Raw genomic sequence first — 12,829 nt, 5'->3', positions numbered from 1 at the left:
CTGTCCTGGGAAAGGGAAGGAAGGGCAGAGTCAGTGCTCTGGATCATGTGTTGAGGGGTAAGATGGGATACAAATAAAGAGAGAAGGGCCTGGGCCCAGCAACACTAAGGCTTGCAGGGGGCTTCTGAAAGCAACAGACATGGCCTGCAACACTGAAGGTCAGATAGGCCAGTTGCAATAAAAAGATCTGCCCAGACATCTCAGCAACTCTGCTGGGAGGCCCTGACTACACCTGGACTGGATACTCCTGAAGTAGACTGGCTCCCAGAGAGCCTCACACACAAGGGTCCTGACCACTATGGCTGGAAAATCTAAAAGAGCCAATTTCTTCTGTTTCAGAGGCTCAGGTGAGTGGAGACCAGGTAAGACTTCAATGAAAGACCCCTGAAGAGACAGGTCTTACAGGTTTTTACCCTCTAAAACCCAAACCAGCTGGCCACCTTTCTGTCTCCTCCATGCCAGCAACACAAGCAGGGCTTCTTATAGACATCTCTGATCTCTCTGCCTGAGATGCAGCCACCTGAACATTTTGCACAATAGAAGACGGCAAGAGAAGTACAAGGGCAGCTGCACCAATGTGTTTTTGTGGGCACCCTGGCCCAGGCTGCAGACAAACCTGTGGGCATCAGGTGCCAGGCAATGTACTTACCCTCATGCCACTCCTGGCTAAAGCTGCTTCTTCTTCAGTTTCTTGAGCACCCAGTTTAGGAATGACTTGGTGCTCTTAGATGGTGGTTGGGAATAGCAATGACTCCTGGCACCCTGGATCACCTTGCCCAGGCAACAGCCATTCCTGCCCACACTGCCACCAGTGGCCGCAGGTGCCTGGTTGTCTTGTTTTTTCTTCCATAGTTCACCTTCTCCTCTGACATTCCTCAAACCCCACTCCTCCTCATTCTCATAGTGAGGTGCCTGGCTTCTTAGAGACACAGGACCAGCCCAGATCTTAGTTCCTGAACATATGGGGCAAGCCAGCAAGGAGGCCAGGAGAAAAGTCATCTGTGCCTCAAGGACTAATACAACTTTCACACACCAGAAAAAAGTTAGGTGTCTAGTTGGGGACTACAGGCCCCAATTTTGTTCATGTCTTGTCTTGTATGTATGTGTGTATGTATATGTGTGTGTGTGTGTATGTGTGTGTGTGTGTGTGTATTTAACTTTTAAGTTCAGAGTTCAGAGGTATATGTGCAGGTATGTTACATAGGTAAATGTGTCATGGGGATTTGTTGTGCTGATTATTTCATCACCCAAGTATTAAGCTTAGTATCCATTCATTATTTCTCCTGATCCTCTTCCTCTTTCCAACTGCCACCCTCTGATAGGCACCAGTGTGTGTTGCTCTTCTCTGTGTGTCTATGTGTTCTCATAATGTAGCTCCCACATATAAGTGAGAACATGCTGTATTTGGTTTTCTGTTCCTGCATTAGTTTATTAAGGATAATGGCCTCCAACTCCATTCATGTCCCTACAAAGGACATGATCTCATTCTTTTTTATGGCTGCATAGTATTCTGTGTGTATATCTACCAGATTTTCTTTATCCAGTCCATCATTTATGGGCATTTAGGTTGATTCCACCTCTTTGCTGAATAGTGCTGCAGTAACATGTGTTTGCATGTGTCTTTACAATGCAATGTTTATATTCCTTTGGGTATATACTCAGTAATGAGATTGCTGAGTTAAATGGTAGTTTTGTCTTTAGGTCTTTGAGGAATCGCCACACTCTCTTCCACCTGGTTGAACTAATTTTTACTCCCACCAACAGAGTATAAGCATTTCTTTTTGTCTGCAATCTCACCAGCATCTATTATTTTTTGACTTTCTAACAGCAGCCATTCTGACTGGTGTGAGATGGTATCTCATTGTGGTTTTGATTTGCATTTCTCTAATAATCAGTGATGTTGAGCTTTTTTCACATGATTATTGGCCATATGTATGTCTTCTTTTCAGAAGTGTCTGTTCACCTCCTTTGCCCACTTTTTAATAGGGTTTCTTTTTCTTATAAACTTGTTTAAGCCACTTATAACTGTTGGATATTAGAACTTTGTCAGATGCATAGTTTGCAAAAATTTTCTCTCATTCTGTAAATTGTCTGTTTACTCTGTTGATAGTTTATTTTGCTGTGCAGAAGCATTTTAATTTAATTGGATACCGTTCGTTATTTTTTGCTTTTGTTAAAATTGCTTTTGGCATCTTTGTCATAATTCTTTTGCCTGTGGCTGGCTCCGGAATTATATTGTCTAGGTTGTTTTCCAGGGTTTTTATAGTTTGGGGGTTTTATATTTAAGTCTTCAATTCATCTTGAGTTAATTTTTGTATATCATGTAAGGAAGGTTTCCAGTTTCAATCTTCTGCATATGGCTAGCCAGTTATCCCAGCACCATTTATTGAATAGGTAATCTTTTCCTCATTGCATGTTTTAATCTGGTTTGCTGAAGATCAGATAGTTGTGGGTGTACAGGCTTATTTCTGGGTTTCCTATTCTATTCCCTTGGTCTATGTGTTCTTGTACTAGTAACATGCCCTTTTGGTTATTATAGCTCTGTATTACACTTTGAAGTTGGGTACCATGATGTGTTGTGGGAAGTCAGGGACCCCAGATGGAGGGACCGGCTGAAGCCATGGCAGAAGAACATAAATTGTGAAGATTTCATGGACATTTATTAGTTCCCCAAATTAATACTTTAATAATTTCTCAAACCTGCCTTTACTGCAATCTCTGAACATAAATTGTGAAGATTTCACAGACATTTATCACTTCCCCAATCAGTACTCTTATAATTTCCTATGCCTGTCTTTACTTTAATCTCTTAATCCTGTCATCTTTGTAAGCTGAGGATGTATGTTGCCTCAGGACCCTGTGATGATTGAGTTAACTCCACAAATTGTTTGTAAAACATGTGTGTTTGAACAATATGAAATCTGGGCACCCTGAAAAAGAACAGGATAACAGCGACATTCAGGGAACAAGGGAGATAACCATAAGGTCTGCCTGCCTGCGGGGCCAGGCAGAACAGAGTCATATTTTTCTTATTGCAGAAAATGAGTAGGAGAAATATCACTGAATTCTTTTCCCAATAAGGAACAACCCTGGGAAGGGAATGCATTCCCAGGGGAGGCCTAGGGATGGCCACTCTGGGGGAGTCTGCCTTATGGGGTTGAAGATAAGGGATGGAATATGCCCTGGTCTTCTTCAGTGCCCTCAGGCTTGCTAGGATTAGGAAATTCCAGTCTGGTGAATTCTAATCAGACCAGTTCTCTGCTCTTGAACCCTGTTTCCTGTTAAGATGTTTATCAATGACAATACATGCACAGCAGGACGTGGAACCTCATTAGTAATTCTAATTTTGCCCTTGCCTTGTGACCTTGCTCTGCCCTTCTGCCCTTGTGATCTTTTATTGCCATTTGAAGCATGTGATCTCTGTGACCCACTCCCTATTTGTACACCCCTCCCCTTTTGAAATCCGTAATAAAAACTTGCTGGTTTTGCGGCTCGGAGGCATCACAGAAACTGCCAACATGTGATGTCACCCCCAGAGGCCCAGCTGTAAAATTTTTCTCTTTTGTACTCTTTCTCTTTATTTCTCAGACTGATTGACACTTAGGGAAAATAGAAAAGAACTTACGTTGAAATATTGGGAGCTGATTTCCCCAATAATGATTGCTCCAGCTTTGTTCTTTTTGATTAGGATTGCTTCCCCAATTTTGGATCTACTTTAGTTCCACATGTATTTTAAAATAGTTTTTGTCTAGTTCTGTGAAGAATGTTAATGGTGCTTTAATGGGAATAGCAATGAATCTATAAGTTACTTTGGGCAGTATGGCCATTTTAATGATCTTGATTATTCCCATCCATGAGAATGACATGCTTTTAAATTTGTTTAATTTTTTTCTTGTTTCTTTGCTAGTGTCAAAGGTTGCTTTATCCTGTTCAGGTGAGAAGTCATAAAAATACACTTAATTTTATAATGTATTTCTTGAGAAATCTATATTATCTTTGTGTGAGCAAAATCCTTTTGTGATTTCAAGGTAATTTTTGAAAAATTTTATAATTCTGTATCTGTTATAGGCATCATTTTACAACTTTTTTATTTTATTTTATTTTACTTTGAGTTCTGGGATACATGTGCAGAGCATGCAGGTTAGTTACACAGGTATACATGTGCCATGGTGGTTTGTTGTACCTATCTACCCATCATCTAGGTTTTTAAGCCCCACATGCATTAGGTATTTGTCCTAATGCTTTCTCTCCCCTCTTCCCCTACTCCCCAATAGGCCCTGGTGTGTGATGTTCCCCACTCTGTGTCCATATGTTTCCATTGTTCAACTCCCACTTATGAGTGAGAACATGTGGTGTTTGGTTTTCTGTTCCTGTGTTAGTTTGCTGAGAATGATGGTTCCCAGCTTCATCCATGTCCCTGAAAAGGACAGGAACTCATTCCTTCTTATGGCTGCATAGTATTCCATGGTATATATATATATATGCAACATTTTCTATATTCAATCTATCATTGATGGGTGTTTGGGTTGGCTCCAAGTCATTGCTATTGTAAACAGTGCTGCAATAAACATACATGTACATGTGTCTTTATAATAGGATGATTTATAATCCTATGAGTATATACCCAGTCATGGGATTGCTGGTTCAAATGGTTCTAGATCCTTGAGGAATTACCACACTGTCTTCCACAATGGTTGAACTAATTTGCACTCCCACCATCAGTGTAAAAGCTAAAAACATTCCTATTTCTCCTCATCCTAGCCAGCATCCATTGTTTCCAGACTTTTTAATGATCACCATTCTAACTGGCATGAGATGTTAGCTCATTGTGGTGTTGGTTTGCACATTTCTCTAATGACCAGTGATAATGAGCTTTTTATCATATGTTTGTTGGCCACATAAATGTCTTCTTTTGGGAAGTATTTGTTCATATACTTCACTCACTTTTTGATGAGGTTGTTTAGTTTTTTCTGGTACATTTGTTTAAATTTCTTGTAGATTCTCGGTATTAGCCCTTTGTCAGGTGGATAGATTGCAAAATTTTTCTCCCATTCTGTAGGTTGCCTGTTCACTTTGACGATAGTTTCTTTTGCTATGCAGAAGCTTTTTAGTTTAATTAGATTCCACTTGTCAATTTTGGCTTTTGTTGCAGCTGCTTTTGGTGTTTTAGGCATGAAGTCTTTGCCCATGCCTATGTCCTGAATGGTATTGCCTAGGTTTTCTTCAAGGGTTTTTATGGCTTTAGGTTTTACATTTCAGTCTTTAATCCATCTTGAGTTAATTTTTATATAAGGTGTAAGGAAGGGGTCCAGTTTCTGTTTTCTGCATATGGTTAGCCAGTTTTCCCAGCACTATTTATTAAATAGGGAATCCTTTCCCCATTGCTTGTTTTTGTCAGGCTTGTAGAAGATCAGATGGTTGTAGATGTGTGGTATTTCTGAGGCCTCTGTTTTGTTCCATTGATCTACATATCTGTTTTGGTACCAATACCATGCTGTTTTGGTTACTGTAGCCTTGTAGTATAGTTTGATATCAGGTAGCATGATGCCTCCAGCTTTGTTCTTTTTGCTTAGGATTTTCTTGGCTATACAGGCTCTTTATTGGTTCCATATGAAATTTAAAGTAGTTTTTTCTAATTCTGTGAAGAAAGCCAGTGGTAGCTTGATGGGAATAGCATTGAATCTATAAATTACTTCAGGAACTATGGTCATTTTCACAATATCGATTCTTCCTATCCATGAGCATGGAATTTATTTTTTCCGTTTGTCTGTATCCTGTCTTATTTCCTTGAGCAGTGGTTTGTAGTTCTCCTTGAAGAGGTTCTTCATGTCCCTTGTAAGTTGTATTCCTAGGTATTTTATTCTCTTTGTAGCAAGTGTGAATGGGATTTCATTCATTATTTGGCCCTCTGCTTGTCTATTATTGGTGTATAGAAATGCTTGTAATTTCTGCACATTGATTTTGTATCCTGAGACTTTGTTGAAGTTGGTTATCGGCTTAAGGAGTTTTTGGGCTGAGACAATAAGGTTTTCTAAACATACAATCATGTCGTCTGCAAACAGACAATTTGACTTCCTCTCTTCCTATTTGAATATGCTTTATTTCTTTCTCTTGCCTGATTGCCCCAGCCAGAACTTCCAATACCATGTTGAATAGGAGTGGTGAGAGAGGGCATCCTTGTCTTGTGCCGGTTTAAAGGGAATGCTTCCAACTTTTGCCCATATTGGCTATGGGTTTGTCATAAATAGCTCTCATTATTTTGAAGTGTGTTCCCTCAATACCTGGTTTATTGAGAGTTTTTTTTTTTTTTTTGCATGAAGGGGTATTGAATTTTATTGAAGGCCTTTTCTGCATTTATTGAGATAATCAGGTGGTTTTTGTCATTGGTTCTATTTATGTGATGGATTACATTTATTGATTTGCCTATGTTGAACCAGCCTTGCATCTCAAATATGAAGCCGACTTGATTGTAGTGGATAAGCTTTTGATGTACTGCAGGATTCAGTCTGGCAGTAATTTATTGAGGATTTCACATCAATGTTCATCAGGGATATTGGCCTGAAATTTTCTTTTTTTGTTGTGTCTCTGCCAGATTTTGGAATCAGGATGATGCTGGCCTTATAAAATGAGTTAGGGAGGAGTCCTTCTTTCTCTGTTGTTTGCAACAGCTTCAGAAGGAATGGTACCAGCTCCTCTTTGTACCTCTGGTAGAATTCGACTGTGAATCAGTCTGGTGCTGCCTGGGCTTTTTTTGGTTGGTAGGCTATTAATTACTCCCTCAATTTCAGAACTTGTTATTAGTCTATTTAGAGTTTCAACTACTTTCTGGTTTACTCTCAGGAGGGTGTATGTGTCCAGGAATTTATGCATTTCTTCTAGATTTTCTAGTTTATTTACATAAAGGTATTTATAGTATTCTCTGATGGTAGTTTGTATTTCTGTGGGATCAGTGATGATATCCCCTTAATCACTTTTTATTGTGTCTATTTGATTCTTCTCTCTTTTCCTTTTTATTAGTCTAGCTAGCTAGTAGTCTATCTATTTTGTTAATCTTTTCAAAAAGCCAGTTCCTGGATTCATTTATTTTTAAGGCTTTTTTGTGTCTCTGCCTCCTTCAGTTCTGCTCTGATCTTAGTTATTTCTTGTCTTTTGTTAGCTTTTGAATTTGTTTGCTCTTGCTTCTCTAGTTCTTCTAATTGCGATGTTAGGGTGTCGATTTTAGATCTTTCCCACTTTCTGATGTAAGCATTTAGTACTGTAAATTTCCCTCTTAACACTGCTTTAGCTGTGTCCCAGAGATTCTGATACATTGTGTCTTTGTTCTCTTTGGTTTCAAAGAACTTCTTTATTTCTGCCTTAATTTTGTTATTTACCCAGCAGTCATTCAGGAACAGATTGTTCAGTTTCCATGTAGTTGTGCAGTTTTGAGTGAATTTCTTAATGCTGAGTTCTAATTTTGATTGCACTGTGGTCTGAGAGACTGTTATGATTTCCATTCTTTCTCATTTGCTGAGGAGTGTTTTACTTCCAATTATGTGATCGATTTTAGAATAAGTGCTGTGTGGTGCTGTGAAGAATGTATATTCTGTTGATTTGGGGTGGAGAGTTCTATAGATGTCTATTTGGTCTGCTTGGTCCAGAGCTGAGATCAAGTCCTGAATATCATTGTTAATTTTCTGTCTCATTGATCTGTCTAATATTGACAGTGGGGTGTCAAAATTTCCTACTATTATTGTGTGGGAGTCTAGGTCTCTTTGTAGGTCTGCAATAACTTGTTTTATGAATCTGGGTGCTTCTGTATTGGGTGCATATATATTTAGGATAGTTAGCTCTTCTTGTTGCATTGATCACTTTACCATTATGTAATGCCCTTCTTTGTCTTTTTTGATCATCGTTGGTTTCAAGTCTGTTTTATCAAAGACTAGGATTGCAACCCCTGTTTTTTTTGTTTTGTTTTTTGGTTTTTTGTTTTGTTTTGTTTTGCTTTCCATTTGGTTGGTAAATATTCCTCCATCCCTTTATTTTGAGCCCATGTGTGTCTTTACATGTGAAATGGGTCTCCTGCATACAGCACACTGATGGGTCTTGACTCTATCCAATTTGCCAGTCCATGTCTTTTAATTGGGGGAATGTAGTCCATTTACATTTAAGGTGAATATTGTTATGTGTGAATATGATCCTGTCATCATGATGCTAGCTGGTTATTTCACACATTAGTTGATGCAGTTTCCTCATAAGGTCATTGGTCTTTATATTTTGGTATGTTTTTGCAGTGGTTGGTACCAGTTTTTCCTTTCCATATTTAGTGCTTCCCTCAGGAACTCTTGTAAGGCAGCCCTGGAGGTGACAAAATCCCTCAGCATTTGCTTGTCTGGAAAGGATTTTTTTTCTCCTTCACTAATGAAGCTTAGCTTGGCTGGATATGAAATTCTGGGTTGAAAATTCTTTTCTTTAAAAATGTTGAATATTGGTCCCCACTCTCTTCTAGCTTGTAGGGTTTCTGCAGAGAGATCCACTGTTAGTCTGATGGGCTTCTCTTTGCAGATAATCTGACCTTTCTCTCTGGCTGCCCTTAACTGTTTTTCCTTTGTTTCAACCTTAGAGAATCTGATGATTATGTGTCTTGGGGTTGGTCTTCTTGAGCAGTATCTTAGTGGTGTTCTCTATATTTCCTGAATTTAAATGTTGGCCTGTCTTGCTAGGTTGGGGAAGTTCTCCTGCATAACATCCTGAAGGGTGTTTTCCAACTGGGTTCCATTCTCCCTATCAATTTCAGGTACACCAATCAATCATAGGTTTGGTCTTTTCACATAGTCCCATATTTCCTAGAGGCTTTGTTCACTCCTTTTCATTCTTTTTCTTTAATCTTGTCTTCCTGACTTATTTCAGTAAGTTAATCTTCAATCTCTGATATCCTTTCTTTCACTTGATTAACTTGGCTATTGATACTTGTGTATGCTTCACAAAGTTCTCGTGCTGTGTTTTACAGCTCCATCTGGTCATTTATGTTCTTCTCTAAAGTGGTTATTCTAGTTAGCAGTTCCTGTAACCTTTTATCAAGGTTCTTAGTTTCCTCGCATTGGGTTAGAATACAGTCTTTTAGCTCAGAAGAGTTTTGTTATTATCCACCTTCTGAAGCCTACTTCTGTTAATTTGTCAAACTCATTCTCCGTTCAGTTTTGTGCCCTTGCTGGAGAGGAGGTGCTATCATTTGGAGGAGAGGCGGCATCTTGGTTTTAGGAATTCACAGTATTTTTGCACCATTTTTTCCTCATTTTGTGGATTTAGCTACCTTTGATCTTTGAGGCTGATGATCTTTGGATGGGGTTTTTGGGTGGGGGTCCTTTTGGTTGATTTTGATGTTGTTGCTTTCTGTTTGTTAGTTTTTCCTCTTACAGGCCCCTTTTCTGCAGGTCTGTTGGAGTTTGCTGGAGGTCCACTCCAGACCCTGTTTGTCTGGGTATCACCAGCAGAGGCTGCAGAACAGCAAAGATTGCTGCCTGCTCCTTCTTCTGGAAGCTTCATCCCAGAGGGGCACCAGCCTGATGCCAGCTGGAGCTCTCATATGTGACATGTCTGTTGACCCTTCCTGAGAGGTCTCTCCCAGTCAGGAGGCATGGGGATCAGGGACCAACTTGGGGAGGCAGTCTGTCCTTTAGCAGAGCTTGGACACTGTGCTGGGAGAATCCTCCTTGTCAGGATCTGCTGCTCTCTTCAGAGCCAACAGGCAGAAATGTTGAATTCCACTGAGGTTGTGCCCACAGCCACCCCTTCCCCCAGGTCTCTGTTCCAGGGAGATGGGAGTTTTATTTATAAGCCCCTGACTGGGGCTGTTGCCTTTCTTTCAGAGATGCCCTGGCCAGTGAAGAGGAATCTAGAATGGCAGTCTGGCCACAGCCACTTTGCTGGCTGTGTTGAGTTCCTCCCAGTCCAAACTTCCTGGCCTCTTTAGCACTATCAGAGGAAAACTGACTACTCAAACCTCGGTAATAATAGACACCCCTTCCCTCACCAAGATCGATCATCCCAGGTTGACTTCAGACTGCTGTGCTGGCAGTGAGAATTTCAAACCAGTGGTTCTTAGCTTGTTGGGCTCCACGGCAGTGAGACCCGCTGATCAGACCACTTGGCTCCCTGGCTTCAGCCCCCTTTCCAGGGGAGTAAACTGTTCTGTCTTGCTGGAGTTCCAGGTGCCACTGGGGTATGAAAAAATATTCCTGTGGCTAGCTTGGTGTGTGCCCAAACAGCTACCCAGTTTTGTGCTTGAAACCTGGAGCCCTGGTGGTATAGGTATACTTGGGTATCTCCTGGTCTGTGGATTGCAAAAACCATGGGAAAACCATAGTATCTGGGCTAGATAGCACAGTCCCTCACGGCTTCCCTTGGCTGGGGGAGGGAGTTCCCTGGCTCCTTGCACTTCCTGGGTCAGGTGATGCCCCACTCTGCTTCTGCTCGCCCTCCATGGACTGCACCCACTGCCTAACCAGTCCCAATGAGATGAACTGGGTACCTCAGTTGGAAATAGAGAAATCACTGCCTTCTGCATTGGTCTCGCTGGGAGCTGCAGACAAGAGCTGTTCCTATTCAGCCATCTTGCCCCAAACAATCCCACTTTCTCTCTTTTTGCTCCCCAAAGTCACTGAGGTCTTAAGAGCTAACATTGTAGATCAACTTTGTATTTGTATACATGTTTCATTACAGAAAATTTAAAACATATACAAAATAAAGAAAACAGTATAATATGCCTGTTTCCCAGGCTCAAAAACCACTAATAATGTACCAAATTTATTTTATGTATACTCCAATCCATTTTCTACCCAGACTTTATTCTTTATTATTATTTTTTTCTAAGGCAACATATGTGCTAAATGAAGGTAAAATCTTGGCTGAGCACAATGCCTTAAGCCTGTGTAATTCCATCATTTTGGAATGACAAGACAGGAGGCTCACTTGAGCTTAGGAGTTTGAGAGCAACCTGGGCAACATAGTCAGACCACATCTTTACTAAAAATATATTTTTAAAAAATGAGGCATGATGGTGCATCCCTGTACTCCCAGCTACTTGGGATGCTGACATAGCAGGATCCCTTGAGTCTTGAGGCTCAAGGGAGGTTGAGGCTTCAGTGAGATGTGATTGGGCAGCTACACACAAGCCTGGGTGACAGAGTGAGGCTCTGTCTCAAAAGCAAAAGAGAAAGATTCAATCTTAACTGTACTTTTTAAAACATCAATATGCACATATAAACATTTTTTCTTTTAAGAATAGAAGTATCTGAGTTAATAATCATTACTGTAAACCCATTTGTTACTCAGACTTTACCTTTTAATTAGGTTTTAAAAAAATAAGATATGAGCTCATTGAAAGGTCCAATCTTGGCCGGGCATAGTGGCTTGCATTTGTAATTCCACCCCTTTGGGAAGCCAGAGCTCAGGAGTTTGAGACTAGCCCGGGCAACATAACAAGACCTCACTAGGGCAACATAGTGAGACCTCATCTCTACAAAAATTTTTTAAAAATTAGTTGGGCATGATGGTGCACACTTGTAGTCCCAGCTATTTGGGATGCTGACTTGGGAGGATTGCTCAAGTCCAGGAGGCCAAGGCTGCGGTGAGCTGTGATTGCACCACTACACTCCACCTTGACTGACAGATTGAGATGCTGTAAAAAAAAAAAAAAAAAAAAAAAAAAGGTAAATCTTAACTGTACTGGACTGACACATCAATACATCCATATAAACAATCCCTCTCTTAAAAATAAAAGTACCCCACTTAAAAATTATTGATATGCATGGGAATTACCTACACATTTTTAATTTGTTTTGGTTTGGATTTTTATTGAAAAGAAACACCTAGAAATGTTACCTAAAATCTAGATTTTGATAAAAATAGCTTGAATTTGGTCTGAGAATTTCAAAATAGGTATGAGTTTTGTCTGAGAATTTGTCTTTCTAACAAAGTACAGATATCACAGCACATGGTAGATACAAGGTCTCTTTTATCTAAAATAAATAAAATTTGGTGAATAAAAATTTTTAAATTTGACCTGAGGTTAGAGGACAAATCAAAACACCTGTACAATGTGTTATCTGTAGAAGTTTATTTTTTAATAATGACATAAACTATTAATAACCAAAAAAGTTATAGTAACTTATTAACTAAAGTGAGCAGAACTCCTATTATGGTATCTATGGAAATGCTTTCTTAGAGTAAAATATTCTCTTATCTTGCAAGCGCACTGGTTAATAACAGTGATGATTTGGAAGTCAATGTCTCATAAAGTAGCAGACCCCTTTTCACACCCATAGCAGGCCTTCACACAGTTATCAAAAAAGCAGTCATTTACACAAGAGCAGATAATTTTTTTAGGTTCTTTTAAGTTTATATGCCGATGTTGTTATAAAATTTAAATCAATTTTCCTATAAGATTATCTGACAAAATTTTATGTTATAATATCACAATATGATATGTAATATAAAGTAATATAATAAAATATTGTCCAATATGATGTCATATTATAATGCATGTTATTTCATAAAATACATAAAAAATATCAAAATGTTATATTATGATATCACAATGTATACCATATATAATGGTATAATATGATATCACAATGTGTTACTTATGATATATATAATACATTGTGGTATCATAGTACATATATTATGATATCACAATGTATTATGACATCATTATATAAATTATGTCTGACATATATCACAACATATTATATTACATTGTTACATTATATATTATATTATATTATATTACATTACATTACATTACATTACATTACATTACATTACATTACATTACATTACATTACAT

The sequence above is a fragment of the Piliocolobus tephrosceles genome, chromosome 8, assembly GCF_002776525.5.
Source record: "Piliocolobus tephrosceles isolate RC106 chromosome 8, ASM277652v3, whole genome shotgun sequence".
In the NCBI taxonomy this organism is placed as follows: Eukaryota; Metazoa; Chordata; class Mammalia; order Primates; family Cercopithecidae; genus Piliocolobus; species Piliocolobus tephrosceles.
Note: the sequence above shows the minus strand (reverse complement) of the source record.